This window comes from Pleurodeles waltl, chromosome 5, assembly GCF_031143425.1.
Source record: "Pleurodeles waltl isolate 20211129_DDA chromosome 5, aPleWal1.hap1.20221129, whole genome shotgun sequence".
Classification (NCBI taxonomy): domain Eukaryota; kingdom Metazoa; phylum Chordata; class Amphibia; order Caudata; family Salamandridae; genus Pleurodeles; species Pleurodeles waltl.
In genome coordinates this window covers 699,669,939-699,686,505 of record NC_090444.1, presented here as the reverse complement: position 1 = coordinate 699,686,505, position 16,567 = coordinate 699,669,939, and the positions used below count along the sequence as shown (strand labels likewise).

At 40.1% G+C, this 16,567-nt stretch overlaps 1 protein-coding gene across 1 annotated transcript in view; it reads right to left on the bottom strand.

Moving 5' to 3' along the window:
* SCAF8 (SR-related CTD associated factor 8) overlaps nt 1-16,567 on the bottom strand; it is a 1,507,655-nt gene that overhangs the window by 138,676 nt on the left and 1,352,412 nt on the right. Inside the window, exon 22 of the transcript XR_011203719.1 lies at nt 925-995. The gene's annotated coding sequence lies outside the window, so the exon portion shown is untranslated. The remainder of the gene's footprint in view (nt 1-924; nt 996-16,567) is intronic.

Here is a 16,567-nt window from a genome sequence, read left to right as displayed (position 1 = left end):
AGGAATGCAGGCAAAACACTTCTATTGTCTGATAGTTGCATCTGACCTCCATCTTCTGTCATGTTAAATGAGTGGCCATCTTAACTGGATCTCACAGGTCACAACAAACATGATTACCTTACATACAGTGCCGTGCTAATACACATGTATCATACACCCACTACGTACATGCACTCAAAACACACATCTTGTCAGCGCAAGGGTCAGGTTGTCACATCCCAGCTGAACTTTACATGAGTGAGCTGGTAGGCTGCACTATTCTGAGTAAGACCAAAAGCTCTGTCGAGCTGTAATCATCCTCCAAAAATGGTTTGCTGCCACCACAGCTGTCACAGGGGGCATGGACTGGATTGCTACCCAGAGTTATTATCAGTGGCTACAATTAATGTAAGCAATTCACCCATTACGGTTTTGTTTTCCTCACTGTGGTGCCCTAAATGTGATGATTATGCCCAGATGTGGGTCAGGTATTTACTGTGCCACAGGACTCAAGCTGCTCCCTTCTAACGAGGCCCAAATTACCTGTAGCTGTACGTCAGCAACCCAAGAAATGGACACTACTTCAATGTCGCTAAAATGGGTACACTTGGTGGGGCCCCCAGTCACAGAACAAAGTTCCAGATTGGGTGCTAACTGGCCAAAACAAAAATAATCATACCAGTTTGAAGTGATCAATTAAAATACATGCATGGGCAAAGGGCTGGTGATACAATACTAGGTAACTTTGGTTTCCTAACCAAATTTGTATTATAATATTCCTTGAACATAGCCATATTTATATTATACTATTCCCCAAATTTTAAAATACATATTTATCTTGCTTGTCATGTTGACAACTCTGAAAAAATAGAATTAACAATGCATGATAGGTAATTTCTATTAAGACTTGGCAGTAAAATGCAAGTAGTTGATCTAACAACTGACCTTGAAGGCTTCAGCTGTTGTTTAGTTTAATTTCCTATATTGTAGACCAAACGTGAGCTCGGAGTCCGCACCTACAGAAAGATAAAAAAAATCATATCAGTTAAAAGTTGTAACCAACATACTTTTGACATGTTGATGCAGCTAGCTGCCTGAAACACAATCACACATTTCCCTGCCTTGAATACAAATGTAATGCTGTTCAGATTTGTTACTTATAATTTCTTTGTAACTGCATTGTTAATACACAGATAGTACAAAACTGGAGAATTCTCTGTTCATTTGTGTCTATTCTGGCTGTGTAGCCAAACACAAAGACAACACATCTGGCAAACTACCTCACTGAAAAGTCTGGTTATTATATCTTTGAAAAATCAATTCAGGAACTCAAGGCCAGATGTACTAACATTAGGAATACCGATTTCCTAACTGAGTATGCCAAATGTATGAAGCTCTTTTGAGTTTCATTAGCGATTCCTAGTGGGTTGCAAATAGACCTATCTCATGCATATTAATGTGGTAGGTCGCAATTCATGACCCATTAGGAATCACAGCCATCACAGGGATGGTGGCCTGCTGAGCTCAACAGACCACCGTGTCTGTGATTGCTTTTTAATAAAGATTTTTTTTTAATGCAGTCAATTTTCTTTAAGCCAAAACTGGATGCATTTAAAAATAAAATACAACTTTGCAGTTTCAGTTTTTAAGAGAAGGCAGTGGTCTGCTTGCTGTTAAAAAATACTTTATAAACATTCCTAAATGAGAAGGGGTTCCCAAAAACCCTCTTGCCCTTTATGAATGGGTTAACACCTGTTTTAAACTTGTGGTTAAGTATTACTGTTTTGCGACTGGAATTCGGTTGCAAAACAGAAATACATACTGTTAGAAATGGGGTCTTTGGATGGCAGTCATGTTACCCCCGGTCCAAGCAAGGACCCTCACTCCAGTCAGGGTAAAAGAGAATCACCCTCAGCTAACCCCTGCTTACCCGCTTGGTAGCTTGGCACGAGCAGTAGGCTTAACTTCAGAGTACTAGGTGTAAAGTATTTGTACCAACACACACAGTAACTTAATGAAAACACTACAAAATGACCCAACACAGGTTTAGAAAATAGGAAATATTTATCTAAACAAAACAAGACCAAAACGACGAAAATCCACAATACACAAGTCAAGTTATCAATTAAATAGCAAAAAGAGTCGTCATGTAGTTTTAAACACGCACTAACACTGTTAGTGTGAAAATGTACCTTGGATGCATCAAAAATAACCTTGCACGAGTGAGGGTGCGTCAAAAAGGGCTTGCGATGTGCCGATTTCACTCACGAGTGAGACCTTGCGTCATTTCTCCTTTCGTGAGTTCGGGGCACGTCGTTTCTTCTCTCTGCAGGAGAGCGATGCGTTGATCCGGTCAGCACTCTTGGGTCCAGACAGGCCTTGCATTGTTTTTACACGCCCAGTGGTACTTGTGTCGGAAATCCAGCAGCACGATGATCCGAAAACCATGCAGCACAGGTTGCGATCTCACCAGCCTCCGTCAGCGATGCTGCGCCGTTGTTCCCCAGCTCCGTGTGTCGATCTTCCAGTCGCCTTGCAGGCGTGCGTTGATTTTTAGCCGCAAAGCCGGCGGCGTGTCGATTTTTCAGCCGCAGACCTGAGTCGTGTCAATCTTTTCCCCGCACTGCGTTCTGTAAGTGGATTTCTTACTCTTAGGCTGCCAGCTTCTCCTTTCAGGGTCCTGGATGGGCACCACTTGGCAGAGTAAGAGTCTCTCCAGAAACTCCAGGTGCTGGCAGAGAGAAGTCTTTGCTGTTCCTAAGACTTCAAACAACTGGAGGCAAGCTCTAAATCAAGCCCTTGGAGATCTTCACAAGATGGAAGGCACACAAAGTCCAGTCTTTGCCCTCTTACTCTGGCAGCAGCAACTGCAGGATAGCTCCACAAAGCACAGTCACAGGCAGGGCAGCTCTTCTTCCTCAGCTCTTCAGATCTTCTCCAGGCAGAGGTTCCTCTTGGTTTCCAGAAGTGTTCTAAAGACTGTGGTTTTGGGTGCCCTTCTTATAACCAATTTCTCCTTTGAAGTAGGCCTACTTCAAAGCAAAGTCTCTCTTGAATGTGAAATCCTGCCTTGCCCAGGCCAGGCCCCAGACACTCACCAGGGGGGGTTTAGAATGCATTGTGTAAGGGCAGGCACAGCCCTTTCAGGTGTGAGTGACCACTCCTCCCCTCCGTCCTAGCACAGATGGCTAATCAGGAAATGCAGACTACACCCCAGCTCCCTTTGTATCACTGTCTAGTGTGAGGTACAACCAACTGTCAAACTGACCCAGACAGAGAATCCACAAACAGGCAGAGTCACAGAAATGGTATAAGCAAGAAAATGCTCACTTTCTAAAAGTGGCATTTTCAAACATACAATCTCAAAATCAACTTTACTAAAAGATGTATTTTTAAATTGTGAGCTCAGAGACCCCAAACTCCACATGTCCATCCGCTCCCAAATAGAATCTACACTTTAATCAGATTTAAAGGTAGCCCCTATGTTAACCTATGAGAGGGACAGGCCTTGTAACAGGGAAAAAAGAATTTAGCAATATTTCACTGTTAGGACACATAAAACACATTACTTTATGTCCTACCTTAAACATACACTGCACCCTGCCCTCGGGGCTACCCAAGACCTACATTAGGGGCATCTTACATGTAAGAAAAGGGAAGGTTTAGGCCTGACAAGTGAGTACACTTGCCAAGTCGAATTTACAGTTAAAAGCTGCACACACAGACACTACAGTGGCAGGTCTGAGACATGACCACAGAGCTACTTATGTGGGTGGCACAACCAGTGCTGCAGGCTCACTAGTAGCATTTGATGTACAGGCCCTGGGCACTTCTAGTGCACTGTACTAGGGACTTGCTAAAAAATCTAATATGCCAATCATGGATAAGCCAATTACATACACATTTAGTAAAGGAGCACTTGCACTTGCACTTTAGCACTGGTTAACAGTGGTAAAGTGCCCAGAGTAACAAAAACAGCAAAAACAGAGTCCAGCAAACATCAACAACCTGGGAAACAGAGGCAAAAAGTTAAGGGAGACAACGCCAAGGATGAAAAGTCTAACACATACCATACCATTTCGGTATTCGGAAGGGATGCCCTAAACATGCCTCTTCCAAATACCGAATTGTAAATGCAAAATGTGATTCTGTAACTTCAAATCGCATTTTGTGCATTCGAAAAGGCATTTTTCTTGTAACAGATGGCCTGATTCTTTGATTCGGGCCGTTTACGACCAGAAAAATGATTTGCACATCTGGCCTCAGTCTCTTGTAACACCAGTAGTGCTTACTGCTCTCTGAACGGCCTGATTTAAAAGCCTCTGAAAGTCTGTGGAAATGTCTTTCTGAGTGTTGCAAAATATTTTGGGCCTGATTACAACCTCGGCGGAGGGGATTACTCCGTCGCAAATGTCACGGATATCCATCCCGCTGTATTACAAGTTCCATTATATCCATGTTTGTAACAGAGTAATGCCTTCAGCTAAGGTCATAATCAGGTCCTACGTTTTCAGACATTTACAGCTCTCCACATGACATAATGTCCCTTCAATTTAAACATATGAAGCCCCATTTGATCCCATGTTAAACATAAATGCTTCAAAAATAATGCATACTGGATATATTTTTGACAGAAAGGTTAAAGATGGTTTTCCATTTTAAATTTCTTTAATGTCGCTGATGTGTTGGCTCACTAGGATTCTGATGTGTCTGTCTGCACAAGCATGTATTCCACCATAAGAAACAGTGTGTCCCTAGGAAGGTGTGGTCGCTGTGTTTTCTTTAAGTTATAGTGACGTTCCTGACTCACCTTCCTTCCTCTTTGGATCACCTAGATCGCTATATCCTGTTTGGATAATTTACTTGTTGGGGTGCTCCCAATTTAACAGAAAATATTACTTGCTGGAATGTCACAGTATACACTGAGTTACACTTTAACAGATTCATTATGAGCCTTGGCAGTCCTATGATCACCAGCCTCGTGGTAGCGGTCTGATCGCTGCACTCCAGCGGTCCCATCACCAAATTATGACCTTGGTCGGCGGACCCACCTAAAGGCCGCGGTTCCTGCCAGGAACATCATTCCTGACATGGTGTCAGCGGTACGGGTTTTATTCAGCCAAGGCGGCACTGAACTCAGAGCCACCTGGCTAATTACAACCCCACTTTCTGCCAGCGTTTTCAAGGCGGGGACCCCATCTAGTTGATAATGCTAGAAATTACTGTATGCTGCTACAAATGCATAATCTTGCGCCTAATGTAGCTGTTTACATTAGTAGCTGTTTACATTATTATGGTATTCAATATTATTTTGTTATCATGTATCATGTACTTCTTTTAGAAAACAGTTAATTTGTTCTTGTCCTCCATATAAAGCTACTAAGAAATAAATTATAGAAGCGGATGCAGAAAACTACATATAGGTAATTTTGTTTGGCAGACAGTAGTAAAGGACAAGGTCACTTTCAAAATACCTGGCCTCACTCACATTTAAATGCCTTGAAGGCCCGGCACTAAAATCCTCCAGATGAAACTAAAGAAAAACACCTAGGTTAGGCCAACAAAACCTCAACCTCCTAGAGGTCTCTAAAATGAATGGTAAGTCTCAAGGAAACCAGCACTTCTCATATTGTGGCAGGTGTTTTCATTGGTGAAGGCCAGTTACTCAATAGTAACTGGCCTTCACCAATGAAAAAACCTGCCTCAACATTTAGGGAATGCCAAAACTCTCCAGGAAATCAGAAAACAACTGTAAACCTTTCTATCCTCATTTTTAACTCCTTATAGTCTGATTCACTGCTTGCTCTCCTGCTTTGTCGTAGGAGCAGTCGGAATATGCAATGTGCACTATTAATGTATAAATAAATAAACACATTATAGTCTAAATATATAATCTCCTTGGTTGTACTTAAAATACAACAGTTTAATAAAACCATACATTAATATTGAGAATTTAAAAATCCTTCCCTTTATGAAAATTACACCCACAGATTATTTTGATTTATCCTGGTATTATTTATTGGTAACAATTATTGTATAAAATATTTTAAAATATAGAGCTAGTTTTTTACAGGTGAGAAAATCCTGATACTATTTTACATACCATATTATTTCCTACGCTGCACTACTTAGTGTAGAACTAAAGATAGGCCACAGCAGTGTCAGTCAGTCGCAAAGTAGGGTTATTGGGACAATATTCCATTAAACTATTCCAAACATTTGTAAAAGAAAATCATATCAAACACTCTCAGGTAATCATAATATCATATTATTCACAGACACTATCAATACATAAAATGACATCACCAAATAAATGAACACCTATTTTGCCTCTCAACCATTTATTAAAATTTCCCAACAGCAATTATTACCTCCAGCGAGTGCATAGCGCATAAAAACCTTAATGCTATCTGGCATGTTATTATGTCACATTTCGTTAAAATAGGTTTAAAAAAACTTTTCCTAAATAAAACAAACATTCTTGCAAAATATGCATATTTGTACATTACTTATTCATATCACAGTTGCAATATCTACCAACTTTGGAAATCATGTCAGGCAGACAACATTGGGTTTATTCCCAATTTATATTTTAGGATTCTATATTGCATACTTTGGTCTGGTAGTCTGGAAATATAAGGATACATTTCCTCATTACAACATTAATCAATTATATGTAGGACAGAATTTCTCAAGCACAAATACCTCAAATCATGCTCTCTAGACAATACTTCCCTTTTAATATTCACACAAGTCGAAAGATTTTTCACAGGAAAAACTATAATGGGAGAATTTAAAGAGAGCAGTTCAAGAGTTTTCCTTATATGCTCTCTTACACTTGCAGCCTAAAGCCACTCAATTGAACAAAAATAGGCAATTTAATCCTCTGCATCGAGCAATAACCTATTCCAAAATCTTACCAACAGACTCAATAAGGTGAAGTGCCAGGAGACCAGATTTAATTCTGTGCTTAATGATTAAGGGAGGCTTAAATGTCTTTTCAAGCACCGGTCTTCCAGTTTATTCCAGTCTTGATATACACTCATATAAAAAATGTCCTTTCCATAGAGATATTTTGTTTGCACCATGGCCTTAAAAGCTGGTAAAACCAGGAGCATATTGAGTCCTCAATAAACCCTATAATACCTTTGTAACTTCCAGTACAATTGGGAGTGCCTGTGAAATGCAATTTCCAGTTCGGCTCAAAGATCATTCCAAGGTACCAATCACGGTAACTTCTTCTACTCTTATTTTATTAATAAACCATTGATACTTTTTCTTATTTTCGCCCAAAAAACGTGATTTTAGTTTTTTCCATATTTAATATCATTTTATTTCCTTTGCAATCCTATTAGTTTTACATCCATAATTACCAGACCGCATGTGTATAGAAGACAGGGTGTATGTTGTACTTCAATTATTGGCAAGAATACCCAGACAATCAAACGAATTAGAGGTAACTCCATTAAGTGAAGAGCGAATAAGGGCATGGGGCAAATCACAGCCCTTTCATAGGCCGTTCTCAATAAACATTTGTTTGGACAAGAGCCCTCTTTGATTTAATTCAACTGCTGCCCATTTGCCCTACTGTAGTTCCTTCAGATATTTATTATCCCTTCTGGAATTTTTAAGTTCTGTAGATGCTCCCAAGTTTCTCATGATTTACCATATGAAAAGGTGCTGTAAAACCTAAAAAACGTAATAAATTTCCCACAGTCTCTATCAACAACTTTGCTGTTGACCACAGACTAAATAAATTGTCTACAGTCGAATGACCTTTCTCAAAACAGCTTTGCTTCATTGGTATTAAATCATTTACCACTATCTACTCATCAAGATGGCGAAGTAGGAGTTTAAAGAACACTTTTAAACGCACATACTTGAGGCTAATGAGTTTAAAGCTGTAGGTTCACATGAAATGCTATTCTTAAATATGGGTTTTACTATTGCCCCTTTCCAACTTTCAGGTAGGACCCCCAGAAGTCATCATTACTCTGAATACATGACTAAAAAGTGATGCCCACCAGTCACTATTTAATATTCACAGAACTTGAAGGCAAATTATCCGATCCTGCTTCTCCGGTAAGTCTTAAAGCCATGATTACATCTTTCATCTTCTTGACTGAGGTAATCTTCAAAAAGCCCTCATCATACTTATACTGTACTATGGGTTGGTCTCTATATCCCTTACTCTATTTCTGTTCAAGAAACTCTATCCACTGCTCTTCTGGTACCATGCAATTTTTCCTTTTCTGTTTGACTACTATGCAATCTTGCACTAGTTTCCCAAAATGTCAGGCTCCTTTAGATACAATCACTTTTAGCGTCATTTCCCGATTTTCCTTATAAAATTTCCCTTTTTTGATTGATTAATGATCTATATTCCTGTTTAACTCTAGCTAATTTTTATTTGTGATTTCCATTTACAGGCTGATTCCTCAATTATTTGCATACCTTTTGCATTCGTATAGTCTACCTTTCAAGAATGAAACCACTCAACAGAAGTTTGCTATACCAATTCAAAATATTTATAGGTGCTGCCCTTGTTTCCCAATATCTACTTATATTTGTAAATGTTAAAGAAGGTTAATTTGCTTCTCTCCAAGGTGGACTATACCTCTTCTGCAGCATTCAACCCAAAGTGAAAATGAAGATCTTATACCCCTGGTTATTTCTAGCCAAACATCCACATGTAGAGAGAAGTGATCACTGGCACTCTCCTGCAAAATGCTAAATCCTGATATTTAAACAATACATATAATCAATGGGGCATTCTTGTTTCCTGAATTTAAGTGTTCTTTCTAGGGGTAGGGGTATCCTCATCGAAACACCTATTCAGGAATATCAGTCCAAATTTATCTAATACCACCCTAAGTGTTTGGTCAAAGTTTGTCATTGTATGATGATGAAAAACTGATTGTGGAATACCGTATACGAGTGCCATACTACCCCCCATCCTTCTTCCTCTTTAGGGTACAACTTAGCTTTAAAGTGGCCCCTAAGCATAACCGAACTTTGTGAGCTTGAGTTAATAAAAAACACAGATCCTCACATCGTCAACAAGGGACCCACGTCTGGGCACTCCCTAGCCACTTAGGGCGACTTCAGCAACACAAAAGGATCATGTTCGGAGTACTGAAACTTTTCAAACACTCACCCCCAGTCAAAGATCTGCGTTAAATCAATTGTTCTTTTGCTCACCATGCCACATGGCTGGGTCCAAACTGAGGAGGCAGGGTGAGCAAAAGAACAATGGATTTAACCCAGATCTGTGACTAGGGGAGGTGGGTGCCTGAAAAGTTTCAGCACTCTGCCCATCATCCTCTTGTGTTGCTCAAGTCACCCTAAGTGGCCAGGGTGTGTATGCCCAAACGTGGGCCTTGTGCTCACTGTGCCACTGGATTCAAGTTAGTCTGGCTGATGAGGGGTGATACCCCTAAACCGATCCCAGTGTGCTTTTTTACGGTCCAGGGAGGACCTGACCTGGCAGTTTGGGCTGGACTGTTCCATTGGGAGCAGGGTCAAGACTGATTTGCATATGGCAGGTGAGCAAAAGAACGATGGACTTAACCCAGATCTGTGACTCAGGGTGAGAGTATGAAAAGTTTCAGTACTCCAACCATCATCCTTTTGTTGGTTGGGTAACATTCCTAGAAAAGTCTGTACCCACTTAAAACTGTACAAAACAATAATCCAGGGCAACGGTTTGTACAGCCGTTTTACAAAGAGGCCACCTTAATGCCGCTCAGTTGGGGAGTGAGAGCATGCGCTTGGTCTCCACCCAGCTGGAGAGTTTTAAGTGCGCATGTCGGTTTGGCCAGCCTAAGACGGCCGGCAAAATCGACATGAGTGCACCTACCACTCCTCCTTCCTGCTGGTGTGAAGGATGCTGGCCCGACCATAGCTGACTGGAAAAATAAAATGATAATAAAATGTTTTTAGTATTATTTTATTTTTCTGCTTTCTGCAGTGGGACAACACCCCTCCACCATAGCGGAGGGGCTGCCCCTGCCCTGATCTAATAATGTCCATCATCTGCTGTCATGCTATCCTATTTGGACCACATAAAGATGGAGTTTGCCTATAGTGACGACAGACACATCATATGTATGCATTAGGCATGTGGCTCAGAGTGGATATAGGATTTGTCAACCCCAGTAATAGCAAGATTGAATTCAAATTGGAATACCAAGTGCCAGTAGTACCAAGCCCATCTGCAGTCACACACCCCATGGTTTGCAAAATCTCAGGGGTTTCCTTTGCAAAAGGGCCTTTAGTAATGTACAACACCTATTTTATGAATCAGAAAAGTTTTTCTGATACGTAAAATGGGTTCTGTGACCCATACAGAATCACAATCTGGAAGGGCTGTTCTTTTCAAATTCCAGATTGGCCCTGAATGTATCAGTGGTTTCCGACCCCAATAACGGTAAGAAACTACTGATGAGTTACTGACTCTTCAAATTAGTTAGTAACTGCTCAATTTGGCAGGCATGCTTAGGGTAGTCGGGTGGATAACTTAGGAGGAGTAGGCCGTAGACCAAGGGACTACTGCCTACTCTCTGTGAAGTAATTCGAAATGGAAACTTTCTTTTTTTAATAGGAGCTCTGGCAGTTTAAACAATAATATTACGTTCTCCGCTCTGGACTGCAACTACAGGGATGGTGGCCTGCTGTCCCTTGAAGGCCCTATCCCTTGCGAATCCCTATACTGAAAGCTAATCTCATAGTAAAATCTGATTTGATTAGCAAAATGTCTGGGTACATTTTGCAACTACATTTTGAGAATCACATTTTAGGACATACGACCGCAAGACCCTAAAGCATCACCACCCCAATTACAGTAACAGACTATTTGGCCTTGCTTGGCGCTAAATAAAAAAATGCCATTACAACTATACTCTTGCCCAACACTTAAAAATGTATGTTAAAAAAACGTAATAACAAATAGGTTTCATCGATGCGATAACAAAAGGCATTAAATGACGCACGATTTCAAGCTGAAAAACAAGGCATCACAACAATTAAATAAAAAAAAATCGTACATTTTTAGGATAGCAAATATAATACACTTGATTCATCAACTGTTTATCAAAAACGTGGCCTGTGCTGTAGTGATTACATCGTGCCAAAGGAACAAACAGTAAAATCGTGGATTTTTCATTCACCTATTTAACTAAAACAGTACCCCAATGCCTTAAACAGTCATCCCGAAACTTGCTACTCTGCCTGCGATGATTGCTCTTGGGGAGGAAGGCGCAAAAGTTAAGGGGTTCATAGAAAAGTGTTTTGCACTGACCAATAATCTTGCTCAGTTGACCGGTCCACCAAGCTGCCCCGGCCTGTGTTTTCTGGCCAGGCCTGCCAAACACAGGTCGGTGAAAACTGCATCATTGATTTAGCAAACAATGACCGCATCTGCACAAATGCAGAACACAAGAGGTAGAGGCCATGGTTTCTTTTTGGTGAACTAGACACAAAGCAGCTCCTTGTGGCTGTAAGCAGTGTTTTGTGAAAAATCATTGTTTTTGGACCCAGTCCATGTTTTACAGTGCTTAATGTGTACAAAAAAGTGCTGGACCCTAAAGATTTTCTCAGAGCCCATCGGGACTGCCACATACCAAGGCTGCTAAGTTTTGATTCCACCTCATGGTTCTTTCTTCCACCACCTACCACGTCCTGTCTCTTTATGCCACTGTGGCAGGCTCATTTGGATTCCTTCTTTCTCCCTTTGTCACTGTCTCGCTATCTTTCTTTCCTTTCTGCCTTTCTCCACTCTTGCTCTAGATCGGAATCTGATGATGAATCACGAAATATGTTAGTGGGTGCCCGACATTTGCGACAAAAAGCCTAAATCAAGCACAGTTTTTTAGTCGACCAGTGAAGAAAACTAAGGTAAAAATTAGATGTAATTAGTTTAAAAATGTTTTCCTCTTTCAAAGGTTAAAACATAAGAAAATTACAAATTTACTATGACGTAAATGTACATTTGTTAAATATAATACTTGATATAAGTGTTCAGTCTATTTCCTAACAATAACAGTTTTCCCAGGTTAAGAAAATGAGACTGGAGAAGATAAAGGTTTTTTGCGCATAGTCATGCAGGGAGTTAAAGAGGGAAGATTAGATTATAATTCACAACTCCGGGTTTAACAGTCAAAGTCCCTTTAGTGTCACTGCAGGTTGTTCTGTTGCCTTTTGAGAAGTTGGTGATGAACACTGTCGGATATCTGGTTCTCCTAACATCTTCTGGGATCAAATACTCAAGTGGCTTTAGCTCCCTCAGAAATGTTCATGACAACATCCTTTCCAACAACCAGCTGTGCCAGAGAGACAAACGTCATGGCCTTGTATATGAACACCTTATGGCATTAAAGTGGAGTTACTTTTCCATTCTAAACCCACAGTCTTGTTAAGCAAGAAGGGAATGATCGGAGCTTTGAGAAGCAAGTGGTAAACCCTAAAACCACTCCTAGTTTTTATTCGCAATTAGTGCTACATAATGCAGTTCAAACGGATGTCAGCACTGCTTTCTAGGATTTCCACTCAATGATCAAGGAGAGTTGAAACAAATACAGGTTCCACCCTCTGAATTAGAAGACCGTGAGCTAGGTCTCTGAGGGAAGATAATGGAGTACATTAAGTGAATGATGTAGTAAAATTAGCTGAGTTAGGACTAAATTAAGATCTGGCATGACCCACACTTGGTGACACAGGGCAGATGTTTGGTGCTGGAGTGCATAAGCTGGAATGAAGCAAGTACACCTGTTCTGTAACCACAAAGGGCTTGGTCGATAACATGAGTAATATGATAATATTTTATGAGGCTAGAGATCTGACTGATGGGTAGATTGTGTATCTGCGGAATTCAAGAATGTAGTCTGGATGTTTTCAGTTGTAAGAAACTGTCCAATGTAGCGAATTGGACTCCAGAATGCACACAGGCTTGTCAACAGGCTCAAGGCTATGTGTGCAGCGGTAATCATAACATCTCCTGACTACATTAAAGGCTTTGAAATTCAAAAGGATGGTTCCAGTTCAGGATTGGCAGCTGTTGTCAGGATGTACAGATGAGACACAAATCTTTCACACGCTTTGGCCATTTTTATTTGGGCAAATGCTTAGTCCTGTACTTCTGGAAATAAAATATAACGAGGGCCTTGCAGGACATGTATATTTTGCAGATACTACAACATTTTACTGACCTTAAAGAATATGAATGAACAAGCTACACTTAAGTGGTTAAGTGTGTATCTGTAAACGCATACTTCTGTTTGCTTGTTTCTGACAAAGTGATGCCGGCTTACCATGTCCTGCAGAACACAACAATTTCTGACTGCGAATCTTAATCAGAACTATTTTTCTATGGAACATTATGGTAGTTTAAGGTAAAATTATTCCAGGTTTCGCCTATCCGTACTTTACTCTTTTTCTTGTTCACTAAGCAGTTAGTACAATAGACAAAGCTACAAACTACTAATTAGATACCTTTATTAAAAATATTAGCTGGTATTTTTATATGCAGTTATTTAAAGCTAGGAATAAAGTTACTTATCCATTCCAAAATGTTTTAAAGTGTTTATGGCGGCCCATTAATGAGGTAATCTAACTTCTTGATTGTATTCCTTCTTTCCTTTTCTCGGATATTGTATTAGCAAAATACTTTTTTGTTATGTCATACCAAACCAGGAATTATTTACATACGTTTCCTTATACTTAGGGATGACTTTATCAATGCTATTTATTAATAAAAAAAATGTTTTGTAAAATGAATGCATTGATTATTTTTTTACATGTTAACTACCAGTTCCGACTGAGTCCATGAAACATTTATTGCCCGTTTCTCGTGTCAAGTATTAATGTTTTTAAAGGATGAAATGAAGCAATTATAACAAGAAACCAGATGTTCAATAAAGAGATAGAGGATATAAGAATATAAATAATGATGTGCTCAATTTGGAGCCCCCCAAAAAATAATAAAATATTTTTTCAAGTATTCTTAGGCCTCTGGCCTTGTCCATCTCAGCTATTTTTAGGTCATTCTTTACTGCAAGGCTCACCTTCAGTTTCATTGCAGATATGCCTGTTTTCCCGATGCAAAGCACTGCGTCGGCTGACAGGCCCTAGTGGGCAGTGAGATAGCCTTTGGCAACCATGCAACAGAGGACAGAACTGCTGTACTTCAAGAGCTATGGTGGTTACCTGGAATGCATACATCTTACATTTTGCAAACTGCATCAATCACTCTTGTGCACTCTACACCCTTCCCTATGTGCAGGTACAGAACTTCCCTTGCCAGACAGAGCACTGTAGCTCTCCTGCTACTTTTGATCTTGTGCACAGGTGCACACACTACTTCATTTCTATATTTATTAAAATAACTTAATTTAATTAAAGATCCTTCATATCTGTGCTTGTGCTTAGTATGAATGATCTACCAGTGTGTTTGTCCTTGTCGACCCTGGTTAAAAGCTACTGCCCTGTTCTTGAATCTACTGCACATATAGCGTTTTATACAGGAATGTCCTTCTAGTTCAGCTGGATATTTCATGCACGCTCCATTGCTTTCTCTCTCTCTGTCTCCTGACTATAATGGACTCAACTTACCCAGGATATTCAGTAGTATTTGAATTACATACCCTTGGTGATATAGAACTGATGCCAGTAGGTTGCTAAAACATTCTAGATAAGGCATTGATTAGTCTAAAGGGGTACCAAATGAAGTTTCTTCCCACATTGGGCCTGATAAGTGTTCTTGCTAGACTTGATAAATATGGTCTAGCAGTCCCAGGAGTGTAGATTAGCAAACATCTACTATTTTGTGAATAGAACTGAGCTGCCATTGAGAGAGTGTGCTGCCACATTGTGACCCAACTTGTTGAAAACCCAGTACATGGCAAAAACAACGCTCAGCACTTTAGCTGGCTGACAACGAGGGCAGAGAACACTAAGCTTTTAAAAGGGCACTTCATCACCAAAACCTCATGTTCAGGGTGGATTTCGAAAAATGCCAGGAAGACCGCAGCACACGTGAGCTAGATAGTCTGTATGACCTATTCTGAATTGGGAGCCCAAGGCATTCCTGTTGAATTCAGCATTGAAGCAGGACAGGTGTGGGTGGCCTTTATGTACAAAGTCTCAGGCTTACTCGTCTACACAAATCTATTATGGTCATCACGTGCACATAATCACAAACTTTGTGCCGCCTGTGGGCCTAGGTTACCTCGAAATCTTAGATACCACAAAATTCACCTTACTCAGAATGCCCACCTTCACCGAATCAGAGACAGTGTTAAACGTCAACTGCGTGAGGCAATTTGTCCCATGTTAAGGCACCTCCCAATGCATCAAAAAAAGTTCAGGAAAATAATCAATTAAGTCAGTGGGCCCACTCAATAACTGAGCTCTACAAAAATAGAAAAGTTAAAGGGTTTTATTACAAAATTCAAAAGTAAAGCAGTGCAAAGCCAATGCCATAAATGCTCTCAATGGAAAGGGTAATAAAGAAGAATACAAAAACAGAAATTATTCCATGTCCTTAGTGGGCAGCAAAATCGAAACTGTAACGCACAGCATCCCTAGTAAAACAAACAGTTTCTGGGTAATCCCCCAAACCGAGTTTTATCCATTATATTTGCATATGAAATTAACAGAACTGCAGAATCCCTGTGGTGTGAGGAAATGTATTATTTCATCAGCAAATCAGAGCACAATCAATTAATACCATCCCACTACAAAAACAATACTTCTACATCCTCTATGGCAATGTCATCCGGAGATGGAACAAACTAGATACATGAACAATAGTGTGGTATATGAATGAATAGGGCACAGTGAACCAGCGAAAGGACCTTGAGGTTATAGTTTCAATTTGTGACTGAACCAAGGAAACCAAAGAAAGTTCATCAAGAGCAGAATTAACAATGATAGGGGAAATAAACAAGCAGATCTTGTCTTGACTGTGTGCTGTAGAAATTGCTAAGAGAGACATGGGCAAGGGGAAAAGATGAGTGACAAGGGTGACTTCCATCTTTGACAAGCTGGCATAAATACCTAAATTTAGTTGAAGTTAACAAGGATAAGAAAAACTCTACACATCATGATCTACCACTGTGTTTGTCCTTGTTGACCCTGGTTAAAAGCTATTCCCCTGTTCCTGAATCTAGAGATGTCTTTTCAAAAGCAACAGTACTATCTCAGTGTGGGTACATGTGTAACTGAGTGCGAAAGTACATTCTGTGCTTTGTTAATTATTATATATAAACACACAAAAATGCTCAACACCTGTCTGAAGCTAAAGTGTTTCTGCAGTTTTTGCCTAGTGGGATAAGCTGAAAATTGAACGACTGAAGATGGTTCATGATGCAAAGCTTCTTTTGCTATTGTTATGTATTAAACTGTCATAAATACTTCCAAGATCTTAATCTCATAGAGCGAAAACAATTCCTTTTGATGTAGGAAGTGGTTTCTGAATTGAGGGAACTCACTTGGAGTTGGCTATGTCGAGTATAGTGATAAAAGATATGACTCAGTAATTAAATTAAATTATAGTCTTTGCCTGGGTGGGCGTGGCCAAGATGGCAGCCAA